At 36.0% G+C, this 21,921-nt stretch overlaps 1 protein-coding gene across 24 annotated transcripts in view; it reads left to right on the forward strand.

Moving 5' to 3' along the window:
- The window catches only part of FOXP2 (forkhead box P2), a 522,105-nt gene that overhangs the window by 355,198 nt on the left and 144,986 nt on the right, over positions 1–21,921 (forward strand). The window lies entirely within an intron of this gene.

The raw sequence follows: 21,921 nt of genomic DNA on the forward strand, positions 1-21,921 counted from the left end.
CCCTGCAGACTTTTGCTGATGTTTCATCCATTAGAACTGTGTCCCACAGCTTCTCCTAACTTTACAGGTGATAGAGAAATATAGTTTTCACCTGGATGCATTTCCTTCTCTATAAAATCATGTTTCTGTTAGAAGGGAGGAGGAGGAAATGTATATTGACTATACAACTAGAAGGCTCTGCCACAGGAATGGATATAAATTAATTCATTTCACCCAAGTTCAAAGGGTAACATTTAGTCTTCATGCAACAAAATGGTAAGTATCTGCTATATGCCAGAAACTGTTGGAAATAAACTGTTAGAAATAAAGAAGTGAATAATCAGGACACATTCCTCACCCTTGAGCACACAGGCACATTTTATTAAATAATTAATAAAAAAGAAAGGACATATTTTATTAAATAATTAAAGTATTGTTTTAAATATGATAGATGATGGGTGGGCTATGGAATAACAAGGCGGAACTTCTTCTTTCTGTTTGGGAAGGTCAGGAAACTCTTTGCAAAGAAAGTGACATTCAAGCTTAGTCCTTAAAGATGAGTAGGGGTTTGACAAATGTATAAAAGAAGAGAAAGGCAAGAAGGACAAAAGCTTTTCCTGGCACAGGGATCATCCAGTCCAAAAGTGTAGTGTCATTCGTTTAGCAAATATTTGTTAGCACCTAACTGTAAGGATGAAAAAGGCTAACGTGACCCTTACTTACCTTCATAGAGCTTATGGTCTAGTCATGCAAGAGCATGTGACCCTTAGTGCCCTGGATTAGCTGTCACACAGGATATCTGTGCAGAAGGAAAGTCTGACAGAACCCAAGCAATCTCCTTATGGACGGATAACAATTAGGAAGAGAAGGAGCTGTAAGACCCCATTCTCACTTTTACTTGTTAATCTTGTTTTAGAAGTGTGAGCCATTAAAGAGTTTTTTAGTAGAGAATGACATAATCAAGTTTGAATTTTATAAGTCTAGAGTAATAGCAGTCAAAAGGATTGATTAGGGGCCAGCCGAGTGGCGCAACAGTTAATTTCGCACATTCCACTTTGGTGGCCCGGGGTTTGCTGGCGTGGATCCCAGGTGCAGACCTGTGCACCACTTGTCAAGCCATCCTGTGGCAGGCGTCCCACATATAATAGAGGAAGATGGGCACGGATGTTAGCTCAGGGCCTGTCTTCCTCAGCAAAAAGAGGAGGATTTGTAGTAGATGTTAGCTCAGGGCTAATCTTCCTCAAAAACAAAACAAAACAAGGATTGACTAGAGTTAAGCCTTAAGAATAAAAATTGAGTATTCAAATAGATTATTCTAACAGGTCATTAAGAGATAAGACTGAGGCAGTATTTGTGGCAACGAAAGGAAAATGAATACAAAAAATACTTAGAAAGTGGCATTGACAAGACTTGGGGATGGATTGGATTCGGTGTGGAAGAGTCTAGGAAAAGGGATAAATCAAGCGTGTCTCTAAAATTATTCTTTTTGTGTGTGGAGGTTAGGAGACTGCCATTCATCTTAATCAAAATTGTGTGAATAAGAATAAGATTTGGGAATAGGGATGAGTTCACTTCTGCTTGTATTTGAGTGTGATGCCTGTGGGACATTCCGATGGAAACATTGTTTTCAGCAGTTACAAATACAGATCTGAATCTATAAATATTAGAGGTTTATACTAGAGATAGGGAATTAAAAGACTTTAGTATTATATTGTAGCTAAAGCCATGCTATTATTTGTATTATGTATATTTAATAATTTGTTCATTCTTTGGACAAATATTTATTAAACACCTACTATATAGAAGATACTATTCTTAGCACTAGAGGTGTGTATCACACATACACATACACGAAATAAAGAAGATGGTCAATAAGCAAACAGATGTAATGTAATGATAAGTACTATAATGAAAAATAAAGCTGGAGGCTAATGGGATACAGTCACAGAGGGATGCTCGTTTAGATAGGTTGGTCAAAAGACCTCGCTGATAAAGAACATTATAGCAGAGATCTTAATGAAGTAAAAGATCAAGCCTTGTAAATCCGAGGGCTTCTAAGTAGAGGGAACCGTATGTGCAGTGGCTTTGAGTTAGGACTATGCTCTCTCTCTGAAGTTTAGCAAGACCAGTGTGTCTGGAGCAGAGTGAGCAAAAGGGATAGAAAGCTTCTGCACAGCAAAGGAAGTCATCAACAAAATGAAAAAGCAACCTACTGAATGGGAGAAAATAATTGCAAATTGTATTTCTGATAAGGGGCTAATATCCAAAGTATATAAAGAACTCATATAACTCAATAACAAAAAAACAAACAATAGACATTTTTGCAAAGAAGACGTACAGATGACCAACAGGTACATGAAAAGATGCTTAATGTCACTAATCATCAGGGAAATGCAAATCAGAACCATAATGAGATATCATTTCACACCTGTTAAAATGGGTATTATCAAAAAAACAAGAAATGACAAGTGTTATTGAGGATGTGGAGAAAAGGGAACCGCTGTGAACTGTTGGTGGGAATCCAAATTGGTGCAACCACCATGGAGAATAGTATGTAGCTTCCTAAAAAAATTAAAAATAGCCACCTTGTGATCCAGCAATTCCACTTCTGGGTATTTATCCAAAGAAAATGAAAACACTAATTTGAAAAGATATATGCACATCCATGTTCATTGCAGCATTATTTATAATAACCAAGATATGGAAACAACCTAAGTGTCCATCAATGGATGAACGGATAAAGAAATTGTGGTGTATACATACAATGGAATATTATTCAGCCATAAAAAAGAATGAAATCTTGCCATTTGTGACAACATGGATGGAACTTGATGGCATCGTGCTAAGTGAAATAAGTTAGACAGAGAAAGACAAATACCATACGATCTTTCTTACCTGTGGAATCTCAAAACAACAAGAATAACAACAAGCTTATAGATACAGAGAACAGATTGGTGATTGCAAGGGTGAGGGTTGGGGGGAGAAATGGGCGAACTGTTTTTTTTTTTAGTTTAAATATTGAATAAAAATGTAAGAAAACAAAGCAACAAAAAAAAACCCCAAAACCTAGCTCTGATGATCCCTAATTGCTACATAAACCCCCCCTTATCCCAGGATAGCAACCATGTCTGCCCTTTGCATCAGCAAATCTGTGTCCCCTCCCCGTCTCACCACAGCCTATGTCACTCGCCTTCATGTCACCTAATTTAGGATGTTTCCAATTGTCCATTTTTACACCACACCACAGCAGAACTCCTTCCCAAGGTGCTGGGCTCATCCTGATGACCACACACGTGGAGCAACAGGGTCACAGAGTCAGCCTCTGGGTTGCCTGAGGAGGAACTTCCTGAAAGAGGGACCCAGGTTCAAGGAGGACCCTCAAGACATCCATGAAATGCTAGGTGGGTGGCACCACTCTGGGAGGGTCCAGGGGCTGCCCAGCCTGGAGAGTCAGGGACACTGGGACTCTGAGGGGAAAAAAGTGATGGGAGTTTGGACTAGGCTGATTGCAATGGAATCACAAATTCCAGATGCATTCCAGAGATTTTGCTGATGGATTTGGATTTGGATTTGGATTTGGTGGGGACGGGGAGAGATAAGAAGGAATGAAGGATGCTTGCAGTATTTAGAGTTGGTCCAATTGGTGAATGGAGAAAGAGCAATGGTTTTTTTGTTTGTTCGGTTGGTCGGTTTGGCTTTGATTTGTTTTTTGTTTTGTTTTCGTTGGGCGGGCTTGTTAATGAAATGGGGGCAGTTCAGTTGATGAATTGTTAAATTTCGTATGCTTATTTGAGGGGCAAATGGCATGATCAAGGCAAATGAGCACACGTTGAGTTCATGAGAGGCATGGTAACTGGAGAGATAAATCTGTGAGTTGTCAGCATATAGATGGTATTTAAGATCGTGAGTTCTGAGGAAGACCACCTAATGAATGGGAGAAGGGAGAGGCGGGAATGAAAGAGAAGGGAAGAAGAGAAGACATCCAGAGGCCTTCGGACACTTAAAATACTAGCATTTGGAGGAGGTAGAAGACATCAACGAAGGCTGAGAAGTAGCAGTCAATATATGGAGGGTAAGAAAAAGGAAGGTGGATAAGAACTTGGGAACACTGACATTTGAAAGATGAACAGAAGAAGAGAAGCTCACAATTCCTTTTTGTCCACACCACCTTCATGGCTTATAAGAAGTGAGATGCATGTTGCTATGTCCTATTTTAAACTTTCACATTTGAAATATTCAGATGAGACCTGCTGAATGGGATGAACCAAAATTTTCAGCTGCACTGAACTATACTGGTTATTGGTAGAGACATGGGATTTTCATTTATCGTCATTGATATTTTATTCTGTCTTTATAGCTAAATTCCTGAAGGCCAATGTCTGTTCTATCCAGTCAATATCTGTGTAACTATGCCAATTATTGTGCTTAAGGCTAGGTAAAGAAAAGCAGAGGAAATGGGTTGCAAGTAGATGGCAAATGAAAATAGGATGGTAAGATAGGAAGAAAGATGTAGTTCAGACCTAAATTTTGCCTCTGTGAAAGGGCTCATTTTGCATATTTATAACTTACAAGCTTGATTTTACTATTTCAAACTTTTCCTCAAGTTAAGACCATCCATAGACAAATGTGCAATCTTTTGAGCCAAATGGATATAAAGATAGAATAAAGGACATTTTAAAAAATACACACTGACATTTCTCTGTGTCTCTTGATACAAACTGGTTGTGTGCTGGTGCAATGAAAAAAGATAAGAATCAAAGAAAGAATCCTGCAACAGAAGGCTTTTGCATCAATGAGTTTGTGGGGGAAAAAAGGAATAAATTCAGTGGAGAACCAAAGACCAGCCAAATCTTTAGAGGAGATTTTATCAGACAACTTGCCTTAGGACATGTATTGGAATGCAGTAGAGGAGAAGTTAAACTTCAGGGGTTGATGGCTAGACAGTTATGCTACAAAATAAAAATTTGTTCTCATTAATGGTACATTAAATTCATAATTCATTAGTAACTTTAAAGACTAATATTCCACTGTGGTGTTTCCAGCAAACTTTTGCTTACTTTTTCTCAGAAAGCCAACATGTCATTTTCTATAAATCTGGGGTCGTGTTTAATTGCTAAAATTTCATTGTGTATAATCATTTACTTTGAATATGTTTTTATCATAATTACTCCTGTAATCAATTTTCATTAATATAGCATAAAATACCACTTTCTCTCCCTACAAAAAACCTTTAAAAACAACAAGAACAAAATGTAAATGGTAAACTGGTAGAATGAATTACAGTTTAAATGCTCAACCATATTATATATCTTTATTAATTTATCAGCTGGAAATTGCTGTATTGTAACTTGAGTTTGACTTTGAGTATAATTTGAGTATTCTTTTCTTTGTCAGTATAATTGGCCATTGACTTTATACTATAAAAATCACATTCTTAGTGCCTGTTTATAGGCTTTTCCAATTTCTGTTATTGCAAGACCTTTTCGAAGTGAACAGAAAGGCACAGAAGACCTTGATATGAGAGAAGCATGTTTATGAATGCTTTCATTAACTAAGATGCACTAACAGGCTGTCCCCAACTTACAAATAGGTTTTGTTGCACACAGCTATTTCTGAGCCTGTTGTTCAGACACAGGAATTCCTGTTCCCATAGAAACAATGTTGTTTATGATCCCACACCAACTCTCACTATTTAACCATATGTAGCTAAAATAATACTGATAGTGTCTCTGGATACCTTTGTCTGAGTCCAGATCTCTGAGTTCCTCTGGACTTGACAATAAGGGTAATGAGAGGGAAGTGACTCCAAACAACAATCTCAGGGAAGCACAGGGAGAAGTTCCTGAAACAGAGGAGGAGGCCAAAGCCTTGCCTGGTGGTTTCTGGTAGCCTTCTCCAGGGAGAATGGAATGGATATAGAACAGGGTCTTGAAGAAGGGGTGTCATCTGCTTGGAACTAAATGGAGAATAGGATAATCTGGATTATTTAAAGTCTTAATTTTATTTTTATGTCTATACCTTTAAAATTAGTGGTGTGGTGAGAAAAATAAAAGAAAAAGTCGAATTCTTGGGATCAACTTAATACTATTAAAAAATCTGTGACCTTGGTAAATTACTTAACCTCTCTAGGCCTACTTCCACAGTACAATATGAAGGTATTTAATGAAATATTTTCAAGGTCTTTTTATTTAACTTTAAATTGTTTGATTCTGCCATAGTAGTGTTAGTAGTGAGTAAAATATAGTAGAAATGGAACCAATGAATGGTTGGGGGACATCTTCTCACTTCCCATGCATTGTGTAAGGCATTGTGATATTGTCATGAATAATAATAGTAGTCATAGTAATAAAGAAGACTACAATTACTAAGGGTATCCAAATTTTACCTCGTAGAACAGTAGTTCTCAGGTTGGCTAATCATCAGAATCACTTGGTGAGCTTTTAAAAAACTAACCTTCTTAGTCTCACTAGTTAAATCAGAGTCTTTAGGAGTGCAGCCCAAGAATATGTCTCTATAAAATAGCCTCTTGTGTGATTCTGAAGACCATCTGAGTGGGGGACCATTACAGTAGGTGTCAGTGAAAGGAGAATTCGGCATGATTTGCAGTTTTCATAACAAAGTTTTTGCATAGAAGACTCCTCAAAATTCGTTCGTTTTTCAGTATTTTTCGCATTCTTTCTGAAGTCCTGTTTAAACAAAATCTGCTGAGTAAACCATTTCTTCTTAAAGGTAAATTTCAGCTAAAAAGTCCTAATGTTTAAAAGCTGATGTAATAGAGTTTTCTTGCTTAAATGTTCATTGGGAACGTTCAGTGTTAAATTACCCATTCTTAGAGATCATGAACAAAGAGCATATAGCAAACTATTCCCTATTTTAAGCAAAATAGAGGCTCAAATTGCTGGGATTTATTTCTAACATGAAAATATTTGTGGCACTGTGGCCACACCTGGGTATAAATTCTATCATTTTAACTTGATTTTAAAAACATCTCCAGGTAACCTATGGAAAGAACCTCTATTATATTCATATGCCTATACATATTATTTTTCTCTTTTCATACCAGTATATATAAAATTACAAAATAAATTTAAATATGTATTTTGAAATATAATCACTTTGATTTTTAAGCAAAGGGTTAATACTACTTCACACAATATTTGTGAATTAACTGGTATTCATTAATATTCAGTGAAATTTATGAAAGTTAAATGTTCTTATTTTTCTTGTATATGAAACACTTTTTATGTTTTTTCTCAAATAGGGATTGATTGACTAACTTAGCAGAAACAGCACTTGACAGTGAAATATTATGCAGATACCGCAGGCGTAATAAAGGTAGTTTTTAAGAGTTGCATATAATAGAAGTGACATATTTAACCCAAAGAGTCTGTTAAATTGTAAGGAATTAAAAATTTTGGTGGAATTTATCCCTTCGTTAGTTACTTAATATCATTCTTAAAGTAAATAGCCATAGAAGTGAAAGAAATTAAAGATATCCTGCTACTCTTTGTCACTGTTTTCAATCACTGTCACCCTTTCTACTTGTCACTGTGCGGCTATGTCTACCCATGGCTCTTCCTTTGTGCCTATTATCTAACTCATCTTTGGAGTCCCTTTTCATTTCACAGAATGGCGACTGCCCTGTGGCTAGGTGCACTCAAGGTGTTCTTTATGTTATCCCCTACGTTACATGTCTCATCCCGTGTTTCCAAGACACATTAAATGTGACATAGCTGAGACCTTTAAAACAGTTCTTAATAAAAGAAGAGCGGGGAGGTAGCACGACCATAGAGGCTCAAATCGCAAGGGTCTAATTTGGTGTTGGCAGGGTGAGATGTTGACAGGCTCCCCCGTTTTTAGAGCTATTTCTATGGCTCTAGAATCACAGGAAGGTCCTGAGTGTGTATTTTGGATTTGTCCTCAAATTTCAGAATGCCTCATTTGTGTATAGCAGTGTCCCAGCTGTTACAGACTTTGTAATGAATTAGTATTGGACTCAGAAATTGAGTTTCTGCCAGAGGATTCTGGCAGTGAACATTCTCCTATAACAACAGACAAGTAATAGCAGTAGAAATGCCAAGGGACTTCACGATAGCATGTCTCAGGATTCATTGTAATGGCTTAACTTCAATATAAAGATGATCAGAGCAAGCGCAGCTTATTGTTCCACTCTGCTGAGTGGTCTGTTAGGTGCCAGTTATGTAAATGAAGATAATTACAAGAGAGTGCCAAAATGTGTCTTCCATGAGAAAGTGTGCAGTTCTTGAATAGATCATTCTGCAATCATGAGAAGCCTTTGTAGGGGGCAACAAAATCCCCCTTCTATGAGAGGTTTAATATCTTTTGAGACATTGGGAGAAGAGTGCCATTTTAAGCAAAGGCCAATTGGGATTTCTCCAAGATTACAAAGCATCTTCCCAGCGTGACCCTCAGAAATAAAGTTTTAATTTCCAGCTTAACTATCCATCTTTCTATAAGCATTCTTTCATATCCTTTCTGATAACAAGCCAAAATGATTACTTTAAAGAGGAGAAACATTAAATTGGAGCGCATTTTTCTTAAAAATGTCTGGTTAAACAGCTTACTCCTTTGGGCAGAAGCTTTATATATTAAAAAACAGAAGCCACTTTTGAAAGAAACTTTAGCACACTCTCTGTCACAAGATAAGGTAAGGAAGTGTCCTTATCAGTCCTGTGACTTATTTGCTTTTTAAAAGTTTTGTCTCTCACCTTATAGAAAAATTGCTTCTGGATGCAATGACATTACTTTTTCATAATTCAAAATATAACCCTCCTTCTTAATCACGAGCCACATGGAGTTCATCCATGTGGAATTTTTATATTTTTTAATGAAGAGTTCTTCCTCACACTATTTTCACGTACTGTATTGTGGATAATTAGTTTTAAAGGCAGAGCTTGACCAATGAAGTTTAGTGATGTATGTCTTGTAGTATATAACACGGTGAAAAAACAAAAGGACTAAAAGCAACACATCAAGTAACTGTGTCCTTGTGAGTGATTAAATTACAAACTATGAGGACAGGCATATTACCTGTCTTGTCCACATTTTCACCTCTAGTATTTAATAAGGAGTAAGCATTTAATAAGTATTTGTTAAATAAGTGAATGACTGAAATATCTGCTACAATGGCCCATCCAACTCACTAGTTTTAAGTGAGACTACCAAAAGCATTCTCATACACTGTGGGGGAAGTGCAAATGGATAAAGCCATTCTGGGGAAGCATTATGATAATGTGTGCCAAAATTTAATATCTAATATGATTTGACCCAAAAATTCAACTTTTGAGAAATAATTGCAAAACCTAATTATGAGGAAGTTCATTCCAACGTTACGTAAAATTACTAAAGTTGGAAAAGTGTAAATATCTATCAGAAGAGAATTACATTCAATGAAAATGAGTTTTCTAAGAATTGGAAATAATGGTATGCTTTGGTGAATATGATTTTTTTTTAATTCGAGGCAAATGTATTGTCTTTGCCTAAATAAGTTATCTTTAACATAAGGTACTTATTTAAGTGCATGTGGAGATTAGTAAATTTTACAAAGATTTTAATAGAATTCTAATTTTGTAGTTAAGATGGAAAAGCATGAAAAATACTTGCATTTTTATGTAAGCAAATTCTTAAAAAAATACTCACATGTTGTAGATTCTTTTTCTAGACCTATGCTTAAAAGGCAGATTACAGAATGATTTCTTTTTATACTTAGACAATCTGCCTGAAATAATGGAAGGACTCTAACTGAAGCAAGTGAGATACAGCTTGCCTGATAATCAATAGTAATTTTGGGAACTGTGACTTTGAAAAACAATAATGAAAGAAAGAAAGAATTCTGGAAATACTGTGAAAAAGTAATGGATAAAAATTTTAATATAAGTTGATAAAGAGAAAGAAGTCTTATTTATGCTAATTTCAGTGTTATGGAAGACCACTGATCAATCCTCCAGAGTCATCACTGTCAAGGTCTGAAGGGGACCTAGCATGTGCGGGGAACTGTGCCTATTCCTGGAGAGAATGCTCAGTTTCTTCCCTTAGTATACAAATTACATCTCAAATATCTGGAACCAGCTAAGCTCTCCATGTGTTTTACAAGTCTAGAAACGTCTAAAGAAATATGCTTTGCAATTAAATTTCTTTTGAATGACTAGGTGCAAGCTACTGTGCTGTGCATTCTTGGGACATAAAGATTATTTAGGAACATCTCCAGCCCCTAAGTAGCTTACAGTATGAGATATTAAGGGTAATTGAATGTATTCACCTAACAAAGAAGATTATCAGACGAGTTAGGTTTTTGAATAGAAATACTGCTTCGGCTAATGCAGGATGTGGAGACTTGCTTCCCTGTTTCTGTATCTTCAACAGGTGGGCCGCTGACCCAAGTTTTTTGGAAAAACTGGTGAGGAAAGAAGAAACTATTTTTTTCCTCCCAGTCTTCCTAGTGTTGAGTCTCATTGTGGTAATGGAACTGAGCTACAGGGAAAGCAAAACAGTAGGGGGACAGTCACCTTTAGGACCTTTGTTTCTTATCAAGCCTCTTCCTACGAGCAAGAAGCCTTTCTGAGCCCTCCTATCTTTTGGTTCTTAAACTGTTGATTTCTACTGAGGGGCACTGTTTTCTAAGTGGATTTATAAATTTTTTATTTATGCACATTTTCTATGAGAGTCATATTACAGGTAATTAAATATAAGAAATGATTTTGAGATGAGAAGTGTATTTTAACCTCTTTGATGGTGTTAAATTTTAAAAACTCAGGACACTTGAGATTTTTAGGGCAAAAAGCCAGGAGGCCCCCTAAAAATTACATAGATGTATATTATTGATGTACTGAGGTGATTATTATTATCACCATAGTTTACATTTTATTTTCTTCAAAAGAACACATGCACATTATGATGTTAATGACTACACTTTACCACTTGATATGCTGAAGATAATGAACATAAGCTAACCTAAACTCAGGAATAGCTGGAACACCAAATGGAAATACACTGGCTTCCTCTCTAAGGTGAGTTTGCCCCAGATCTCTAAAATCTCACCTTTGGGGATTAGCTGCAAAATGTATTACACAGGCATATAGGTACTTCATAATTTAAACTGTGAATAACAGCCTAAAAATACAAAATTCTAATATGATCTTACTATAAATGTATTTCTTCTTTCATTCGTTCAATAGCTATTTTTTTAAAATAATTTCAATGCTTCCTCAGCAATTGGTTGTCAATGACTAGCATTTTGTCTCTTCAGTGAGTTTTATGTTTCGCTCTGTAGATCGCCCTGTAAGACTTGTCAGTTGTAAACTGTTGGAGAAGAAGGAATTTATTCAGAGTCCATCATTGATAGGGATGAGGTCATACAGAAACTCGGAATAGTGCTGGGATTAGAACGTGGAATTTCTGAGGCCTTTTTGGCAACTCTGTCATTTTGTTTCTAAGAACACTCTAATTTTAGCTTTAGGGGCTTTCCTTAGAGGTTCTGGACTCACTGTGTCTGCACCTGAACTAATCAAGGCCCCTTTCTTCTCAAACGGTTTTGCTCTCACCCTCTCCTGCCTCCTCCGGGACTGGCCTAGTTAGCTTCTGGGTTAGTATACAGAGGCGCTTTGCCTCAAGGCTCTTTCCTTTAGATCTGCTGTAGCATTTCCTCCCCTTGGTGCCAGCCAGGGTCATAATCTTTGCCTCAGGGTTCCTGGCCACTGATCCTCATCCTTGATGAAGGAAGGGTGAATAGAGAACCAAAGTTTTCCATTTTTCTTATCTGTGTCTCAATTGCAGGAGGCTAGAATATGAACTCTAAAGAAACTTTTCCTCTGCCTTTCTTGGTCTGGCTTTTTTAAAAACATGTGCGCTTACGTTTCCTTTGGAGGGGTCCACCTCATCCTTTTGCTATGCATCTGCAGGCACATGAGCATTCCTTCTCAGGAAAGCAGCCCAAGCGCCCGAGTCACTCCCCTAACTAACCTGTAAAATATGGGTAAGATGACTTCATTATTCATTAGGACTGAAAAACATTTCCACTGATGAGATGAATAGTATTTACCTTTCAATAAAAAACTCAGTATAAAAAATCCCAGTATCTTGGCAACGTATTCAGAAATGCTTTTCTAACTAAGATTGCCAGATTTAGCAAGTAAAAGTACAAATAAATCCAAATTTAGCTGAGCATCCTCTATTTCATCTGGCAACCTTACTTCTAAATCCATCAGAACATAGTACATTTTATTTAATGCTTGTTAGCAGATGATATGGTTTTGTGTTTGGTTGTGATAGAAGATGACTATTAAAATTTTTTCATGTTTAGTACCAGTTTCTTGTCTGAACCAACATCCTGAATCAAGTGCTTAATAATTTCAAAGACACTGTTTTTTAAGGATAGTGAATTCCCTGTAGTATATAGCCTTATGTGTCTAATTTTCCTCATGAAAAATAAGGAAAAAGAAAAACAATTTGAATAGGGTCTCGGAATTCTTTATGTTGTTCTAGGTGGCATAGCTAGCAGTGTTGTTAGTGACTCAGAATTTATTTTGTTCTCTTTGTGCCCCAAGCAGTTTTTTACTTATGTCTTTTACTGTATAAAAGTCTCTTCAATGGTGTCGTCTTCCTCACTACCCCTGTGGAGAGGGCATGAGCTTCAAAGTCAGCCAGATACTTGTTCAGATCTCTCCTGCCCCTTTAAGGATCCTGAAACAGTTTGGACTCATAACCTAACTACTCTGAGCTTCTGTTTACACATCCATGATAAAGGAGGGTGATTTGAGGATGAAATGAGATGGCATGTGTGAAGATTTAGAATTATAGCTGGCATATCATCAGCACTTAATAAGCAATAATTCTCCCTTTCTTCCTTTTTGTTTTTGCTGAACCCCCGTAACCATCTTTTGTATTTCTTTTTAACGGTACGCAGCACGTTTCTGCATTGCACTGTGGTTATATTGAATATTTGTTATCTTTCCTGCTATACTAAAAGATCCTTGAGAGCAGGTGATCCTACAGCCTCGGTGTCTTGTGTATTCCCACAGATGTGGTGATGTGGACCTGGGAGGGGACAGGGCTGTGGCTCACTAGTACATTCATAAAGTTATAAACTCTTCACTCAGTCTCAGAGGAGAAGAAAATACAACTTTGCAAAATATGATAGAACTTGAAGCTCTTAAGATAGTCTTCCTATCCAATGGGACATTTTCCTACTTCAGTAGATTACAAAGAACTAAATAAAGATTGAGGTAAACTTTGAGGAATTACAGTGTGCCTGACTCAGTTAAAATGCATGTACTACTTAGCAAAGTCACTGTAGAGCTAAAAACCAGGAGTCAGTCTCAATTGACCAGTACTTATACATGGAAGAACTGACATCCACTGAAGGAATTATGTAATTTCAAAAGTCTTCACTGGAAGGAATACTACTTTACACGTTAGCTTTTTAAATACTTTCAAATACATCATCTTCACTGATTTCACAAATCACCTATAGGCAAAGGTAGATGTTATTAACTGCAGTTAACAGACAAGAAAATCAAGGCTCAGTGTGATTACGTAGTCCAGGTTCATCAACTAAGAAAGGCAAAAGGATGTCTTCTGAAATCTCGTCAATACCATTACATCATACTTTCTCTGTTAGTTTATTCCCTTTTGAATAGTCAGCTATCCTAATAGTAGCAGCAGTATAGATTTTTTTTATTTTGCTGTCTCTTAAAAACTAAAGATAACCAGTCCTCAGAATGCACAGTAACACAGCATATATTATAAGTGACTCATTCTCTTATACTTAATGTTATTGAAGGTGCCAGGCCCCTTGGCCAGGTTAAAAGTTTAAAAAGACTGATTGAGTAGTGATGATACCAAATTAGAACAGTGGAAAAGTAGGCAGTTCTTTATTTAGTTCTGGAAGCAACAGTCCAGAAGACATCCATATATTTATATGTCATCAATGTATATGGAAACACATTTCATACTCTAACAACATTTTAAATATCAGTTTTTACTTTACCAGCTGTATTTCTCAGAACAGTGGTAGGAAAACTTCCTAACTTTTGTTTCTCCAGCAATTCCAATTTGTCTCTCATTCTGAATAGACAGCCACGCTGCCTTATTTTCTGAGTTAATTGAGGCCATCCAGCATGAACTCTTTTCTCTTCCTACCTCTGCATGGCAAAATTACCTCTCCTCCCTTCTCTTCAGCTGTCTGGGAGGTTAATGTGTTTCTTCTCTGCACGAGGCTATCACCTACTCCTGCTCCTGGTTCCTTTCAGTCCCCTCCAGTGACTTTCTCAATTCTCTTATCTCTATTATAGCTTCAGTTTCACCTTATTAGCTCATTATCAAGTTCTCTTTATTTAAAACAAACAAAACCTCACAAACTACAGTTCTCTTTTATTTGGATCTTCACAGAACTTATCAAAAGGATTGTTCACACTCGTGGCCACGGTTCCCCCCCGCCACTTATTCCTCAGTGGTTCCCTGCAATCTACCTTCTGCTTCGGTATTCTATGAGAACTGATAGGTCACATGCAAATTGTCAGATCAACAGGAACTTTTGTTAATCCTTATCCTCTTTGAGTTTTTGGTGTTTGAGAGCATTATCTGTCTTCTCTTTTCACAATTCTCTTTTTATTCTTACTATTTTCTTTTTTTCCTACTTTATTGAGATATAATTGACATCATTATTTTATTTAAATATATAGCAGCTTTAATGAGATATAATTTACATACCATAATATCTGTCCTTTTAAAATGCACAATTCAGAGGTTTTTGGTATATTCACAAAGTTGTGCAAGCATCACCACTGTCTAATTTCAGAATATTTTCACCGCCCATACTCATTAGCAGTCACTTCCCATTCGCCCCTCTCTCCAGCCCCTGGCAAACACTAATCTACTTTTTGTTTCTATGAATTTGCCTATTCTAGGCATTTCATATAAATGAATCATTCAATATGTGGTCTTTGTGACTGAGTTCTTTCACTTAGCATAATGTTTTCAAGATCCATTCATGTGTGGAATGTATCAATACTTCATTCAGTTTTATGACTGAATAACATTCCATTGTATGGGTGGAACACATTTTGCTTATCCATTCATCAGTTGATGGACAGGTGGGTTGTTTCCACCTTTTGGCTGTTATGAATAAAGCTGTTAGGTACAACTGTTTGTGTGGACATATGCTTTCATTTCTCTTGGGTATACATATACATAGAAGTGGAATTACTGGGTCGTACGGTAATTCTATGTTCTACATTTTCAGAAGCCTTTTTTTTCCTTCTCCCCAAAGCCCCTCAGTACATAGTTGTATATTCTAGTTGTAGGTCCTTCTGGTTGTGCTGTGTGGGACGCTGCCTCAGCATGGCCTGAGGAGCAGAGCTAGGTTTGTGCCCAGGATCCAAACATGCAAAACGCTGGGCTGCCGAAGTGGAGTGGGCAAACTCAACCACTTGGCCACGGGGCTGGCACCCCAGAAGTCTTTTTATTTCTATTCCTATACTCTCCTCACCATTCATTGTCTTATCTTTTTAACTATCTCCTCATCTTCCCTCAACAAAATGTAGATTTCCCCCAAGTTTAGGGCCTAACTCTTCCTCTGTCTTCATTCTTCTTACCAGCAATCTAATATTACCCTCGAATCTCTTCCATTTAGGAATCTGTTTTCAGCCTGGTCATTCTCAACCTAGAGCTCTACGTTATTAGTATCTGCTAAAGAAATCTTCTCTTGATTGTCCTGCTGGCAGGGAAACAGCATCATCTTCTCTCCAAAGCCTCTGTTTTATAAACTGATTTCCCCCTTTCCAATAGTGGCACAGCTGTTCTCCCAGTTACCCTTGACTTAAAAGTTTGAAGTCATCATTTACTCCTTCTTAGGCTTTTCCCCACATCCAGTTACTAAGTCCTGCCAGTTCTACTTTGACAGTACCTTTTGTGATTCTTATTTTCGACTAAAGTGATTCTTATTATTTTTATTGTTTCTTATTTGGACACTTGCACGTCCCTTTAAGGGGTGTTGCTACCTCGTAGCTTTCCTTACTCTCTTCATCATTTCTCATCCGTCCTTCACAACATGATCTCAATATTGTTCTGGGCCAGGCTTATCCCATCATTTCCAGATTTAGCAAAATTTGCCCTTCCTTGCTAAATAATATCAAGACTCTTGGCCAATTATTGTTTAGTTCGTTAATTTTCTCCAACCAGCCTTCCCAGGATACATCGCTACCTCCTAAACCAAGCACGTGCTCCACCCAGGTCAGTTATTTTGTTTTCTCTGTGTATGACCCCACATTTACTTTGCTTCTACTTGGAGTGGCTGTGTTCTGTCTTCTCCACAAGATGAACTATTTCTCATGTTAGTTCAGCCCAAATATTATATCCCCATAAAAGTTTATCTGAACTCTCCAACTGAAAATAATTTCTTCTACTTAGGAACTCCTGAAATGTTTTTAAAACATTTTTTATGGCCTTTTGACACTAAGCTGGCAACTATTAGACAGCAAGCCTTTTGAAGGTAAAAACAATGTCATATCACCCCCCTACCTCCACAAGTGTGTGGTGCTTAGTTCTTTGCTTGGTACATAGGACACACTTAGAAAAAAAATTTAATCACGATGTTACAAATATTTTCCCAAATGCTACCTCTTTTGCAATCTTACTTTTAAATTGCAGAGGAAATCCAGAATACAAGATTCAGATAATAGTTTACTTTCAGATATTATACTATAATTTAGTAGCGTGTATTTTCAGTTAATATCTAATATGCCAGTTGAAATTATAACAATATGTCAGTAATGATGCTTTAATCCATATCCAAACAAAAGATGATATGAGCCTCATAATGAAAAAAAAAAATCCTGAGGTATGTGAGAAATAAAAAGTAAATCCAAAGTATGTTTGAGAAAAATAATAAAATATGTTATAGCAGAAAGAGAAATAACCAAGAGAATGCATATAAACCATTATAGTTCCTAGAACATGTACCATGAAAAAGAGTTGTAAAACTGTTAATTTTAATAAAATTATTTCCAATTCATCTTTACCTTTCAGACTTGGGAATTTTTAAGTTGGACAGAATTCCTTAATATGTGAACAAGGGTTGTATTTAGTATTGCTGTAGATTGTATTAATGTTCTTTATGTGTTCCCTTAGCAATTCGTTATCATTAGCAACAGAATAATGAAGAAAGTAGAGGTATGAATACGAGGCTACTTAGTAATATTTCCTGCAGCCTGTGGAATACCAGCTCTGAGGAAGAGAGTGTGTTCATCCCATTAAACTCAGTATATAATTCTAGACCTGAAAAAACGAAACCTGTCTTACTGTTAGTTACCATTAACTCACAGGCTCATTCTGTGGAGGGGTTTCTGAGCTCATCTGGGAGTTTGGAGCTTTACTGGAATATACTAAGTACTGGATTTGGACCTGAACCTTGAGGACTTTTTTAGAACTTCTGAGCATGACATAAGGATCTATTTCATACCTTGATTATCTCTCCTTTGGATCTACTTCATGAATGCTAAGTCAAAACAGCCTGAAATCTGATTGCTAAATAGGATGCTTTATAATTAATTTACACTCTTACTGTAGTACCATAAAATAAATGATCTTAGCTTCTCAATTTGGCCTCCATAGCAGTCCGCAATGTGAACACAATATATCCGCACATTTATTCTTTAACTTTATGTAAAATGTACTGTAAAACAAAAATAACAATTATTTTAAAAAATATTTTCGAGTAATTAGCTTTTTTTCCAGCAAACTTAGTATAATTATGTATCAGGCATGATAAAATGAAAGGTCAATAGCTACAGATGCATAATTTCACTCTGATAGATTGCTGTTTGAAAATAGGTTATGACAATTAGATGATTAATTTTCTTCTATTAAATAGCATTATGAGACTTCAGATTACATTTATCAGTATAGTCTCTTTAGTGGGAACATAATGTGAGGAAAGGCTAAACAGAATAGGAATTCATACCCTTTGTGGAAAGATCCAAATAATACTTCTTATCAACCACACTTGTGAAGATAATTAGAAGATGAAATTCTGTTTGAAAACTTATTTTATGTTCAGTATTCAAAGTAACATGTTAAAGACATCATATGTTAAAGGTTAAAAAATGTGAATATGAGGAGCAAAATTCTGGATGTCCTGCTGGCAAATTTTTTTTTGGTTCTGGTTATCTGCAAAGTATACACCCCTTGTCAGTCTAACTAGGGAGTGCCTGTGTAAACATTCTTGTTTCGCCTGTTCCACATAATCGTTTCTTGTATCATATTTCTTCTGACCTCGCTATCTGAAACCAATTACAGGAGATCCATTTGGGCTGCATCTATTTTCATAAGAAGCCTAGGCAGCAGTGTTTTTCTCAGAGATGAATATCAACATCAAATATGCTTCTGAGTGCTTTGTTATTTACGTTTCAGAGAGATTTTGTAGCCTTCAGCTCTCAAGAATGTGTCATGCTGTGCTGTTTATGCATTGAAGATATTAATGGGCGTAGATGTCATTTTTCATTTTAATGTCTCAAATGCAACAGGCTGATAGGTTAAGCATTCCTATTTTTATGGGGAGAGATATGAATGATGTCTGTTTTTTCCCAAAATATACATATATTTACTTTGGGGAAAAAAAGTTATTTATAAACCTTAGAGTACTCAACATTTTTTGTTTCACTGGGAATTTCTAAGCTATTCTCAAACAGTTTTACTTCTGGTGAAAGTTTTCAGTACTCTTCAGGAAGGAAAAAAGCATTGATCTGACAGGGTACAAAGCTTTTTCACTCTTAATTCTCTTAATGACCAGTTACTCATTAGAATTGCACTTTGTCCACGAGGTTCATAACTAGCATAAAGTTATTACTACTGTAGAAGGGTGATATGCTTGAACTTTGTTTTTCTTACAAAATTTTAGTTTATTTGAAATTACACAGTAACTATTAGGAATGAGTTTTTCAATAAATATTTGAGAGCAAAACGCACTAAATTCTGGAAAATATGTCCATTCCCACACCTCTGCAGCCTAACGAAAAGCAAATCTTTAATCTAGTATAAAGATTTTTATTCATCTTTTCAAAACATTTCAATTTAATCTGATTCCAATTTTTAAAATGTCCTATCTTAATTTTCTTTAGCTTTACTAAAATTAGATAACTTCATTAAGTAAAGTGCACCCTTAATTCAAAACAAATGTGTTTTTGGAAACTAGATATGGTTTGGCTGCCTTAGAGACCTCTTTCTTATTGTTCATTTGAATCAGACTCAGTCATTATTAAAGGAAATTTTGTAAGCATCCTTTGCCTTTTGTTCTAAATTAATTTTTTTGCAGACAGTGATCATATAAATGCTGAAATGGCTCACAGAACTTTATGAATGACCCAGGAATTTATCTTTTCTATTTACCAATTGAAGTGGACAAGTGCTTTTCAAATTAATATTTTATGTATTTCAACACCTAACACCTTTATATTGATGGAAGTATTTTGTCTTATAATCTTTCATCTTTTGAGTAGCTACAATAATAAATTGCAAAGATGAACTAAATGTCTCTGAGCAATTGTTTATTGAAATTCAGCCCTAAAATGTAATCCAGAATACTGGAAATAAAAATGTCATGTGATGCCTGCAGTTAGAATGAAAACTGCCAAAGATTTCTGCTTATGAGTTTTAAATCATTCCTGATCTCTTGGAATTGTTTTTTCTTTTCCCACCTCTTATGTTTACTATAGTAATCTCTACTGATACTAAAAGAATGTTAAAACAGGCAAGTAGCTCTTTTTCATAAGAGTTTGTATTGAAAGATGATCCTCAACTGTTTTAAAGATAATTGTAAATACGCGTGAAAAACAAGATACTTTGAAAGTAAAAACGTGTTTTAGCCAGCTATCTGGTGGTATTCCATTGTTATTCTTAATTCTTTAAAAACAGTGTGTTTGCATGCTTTTGTCTAGTGATATTTTCATGAGCTGTGGTTCTAATATATCTAATTTGCTAGTGTCTCTCTGTAGCCATTGGGTGTTATGTATTCCATTGAGTTACTTGTTTGAGTTGACTTGAATGAATATAATGCAGGGTGGTGAAAGAGAGCTAGGGTTTTAGGCTTGAGAGTCAGAGCCTGAGCATTTGACTAGACTCTGCCACTTGCTTTGTGACTTTAATCAAGTTGCAGTCGTATTGGTTCTTCAGTTACTTGTCTACAAAGTGTGAAAGCTAGGCTAAACAATTTCTAAGCTTTTGTCCAGCTCTAGACTTCTTCGGTTTATTAGTAATAACCAGTCAAATGATCGGTGTTACAAGAGTTTAGAGCTCCATCAGGTATTGGTAGAGTATGTGATGAAATCCAGGTCAAAGGTGATGGGAACACTTAGCCATAAAAACGATACATATTCTTGATAGTTGTTCTATTCTAACGCTTACAAATTCAAACATAAAAGTATTATATTATAGTTTCCCTTTTAAGTTCTGATAAATGGATGTACTCTCTTTACAGGTAAAAAAATAATTCATTACAGTGCCATATGTTCTCCTTTCCTGTAGTTTTACTCATTGCCAACTAACGGTTCCTTTGATGGAACACAGACAGTATGGCACGCTGGAATGCTTTCTGGCCTGGAAGCCGGGAGACCTTGAACAAAGCACTTGAGTACTCTAGGCCTCATTTTTCTCTTTTGCAAAAATGAGGGGTCAGACTGGATGATTTCTGAGATTGCTTTTAGTCCTAGTCATTCATGATTCTGAGATGCCGAACTGTGTTCATTAGAGTCCTTTAAGAATAAGAAGTGACTACAGAATTACGTATAAACTAAATATGGCTGTATATATAAATGATAAACTAATGAACTCAAAAGGAAAAAGCAATTATATGAAAAAAATTAGGCAAACTGTGTGGATTTTGGCAAAGGGGAAAATGATTGACCAAGTTTTTTATTTTGAGAGTTTCACGTAGACACAGCCTAAGTCATACTATAGTAATTTCCATTTGAAAAATATCACCTGTAGTTATTTTATAAGTTGCAGTTAAAAAGAGAAAGCTATATTAGTTAAGATATCAACTGAAATTTTTCAAACGGAGTTTTGTGATAATAAAGTATTTATGGAATTTTTTAATTTGGTCTTTTTTTCAAACTGAACTTTATAATGAAATTGTCTGAATTCACTGGAATGTGCCATCCGAAGAAACATTCAGGTTGACTTGTAGTTGCTTGAAAAATGTAAAAAACAAAAAGAATATTGTTGTGAGTGTGTCTCCAAATGTGAAAAGTGTGCTTCACAAACTGTGCCAGCTCCTGCTATGGGAAGATAAATCAGTGTTGTTAGGAGAAGGTGCTGGTGCATTCAGTTTGTTTACTTTGGTTTCTATGTCTGCCTGCCTTCTCAGAAAACTTGCTTGGAGCCAGACTGTAGCAGCCCTCTCTCTGTCTTTTCATAATTGATCAGGGGATGACTGCCTTCCCTGAGGGTTAAGACGTGGCAACTTTTTCTGTTTGCTCAGCATCTCAATGCAGTAGTTCAAACATTGTTCACACCAGCTGGCAGTGTAATGCCATATGCACATCTTGTCAAAGCAACTGTTGTCATGGATACTAGAAACTCTCTTAAAAACCAGATCATTGATTCCAATCAAAATTGTACTTTTTATCAGTTTAGAATCTTAATTATTATAGAAGAATATTGATCTGAGACATTTTTCTCATCATGAAAGATTTGCCTTGTATTCTAAAACAGTGAATAACAAAGTAGGGGAATAATTTATTTTAGTTTTATAGGTTGAAAAATTTCATCATTACTGTTCATTGAACTCAGTTCTTGAGAGAAAAAACGAGTTTGTGAGTAGAGGCTGTGAAAAAGTTTTATTTTTAATTAGTTTATACTGCTACCTTTAAATCATCTCAATATGTATTTTTTTATGGCACTAGTTTTATGTGATAAGTTTATATCGTGCAC

The sequence above is a fragment of the Equus asinus genome, chromosome 1, assembly GCF_041296235.1.
Source record: "Equus asinus isolate D_3611 breed Donkey chromosome 1, EquAss-T2T_v2, whole genome shotgun sequence".
NCBI classification, from domain to species: domain Eukaryota; kingdom Metazoa; phylum Chordata; class Mammalia; order Perissodactyla; family Equidae; genus Equus; species Equus asinus.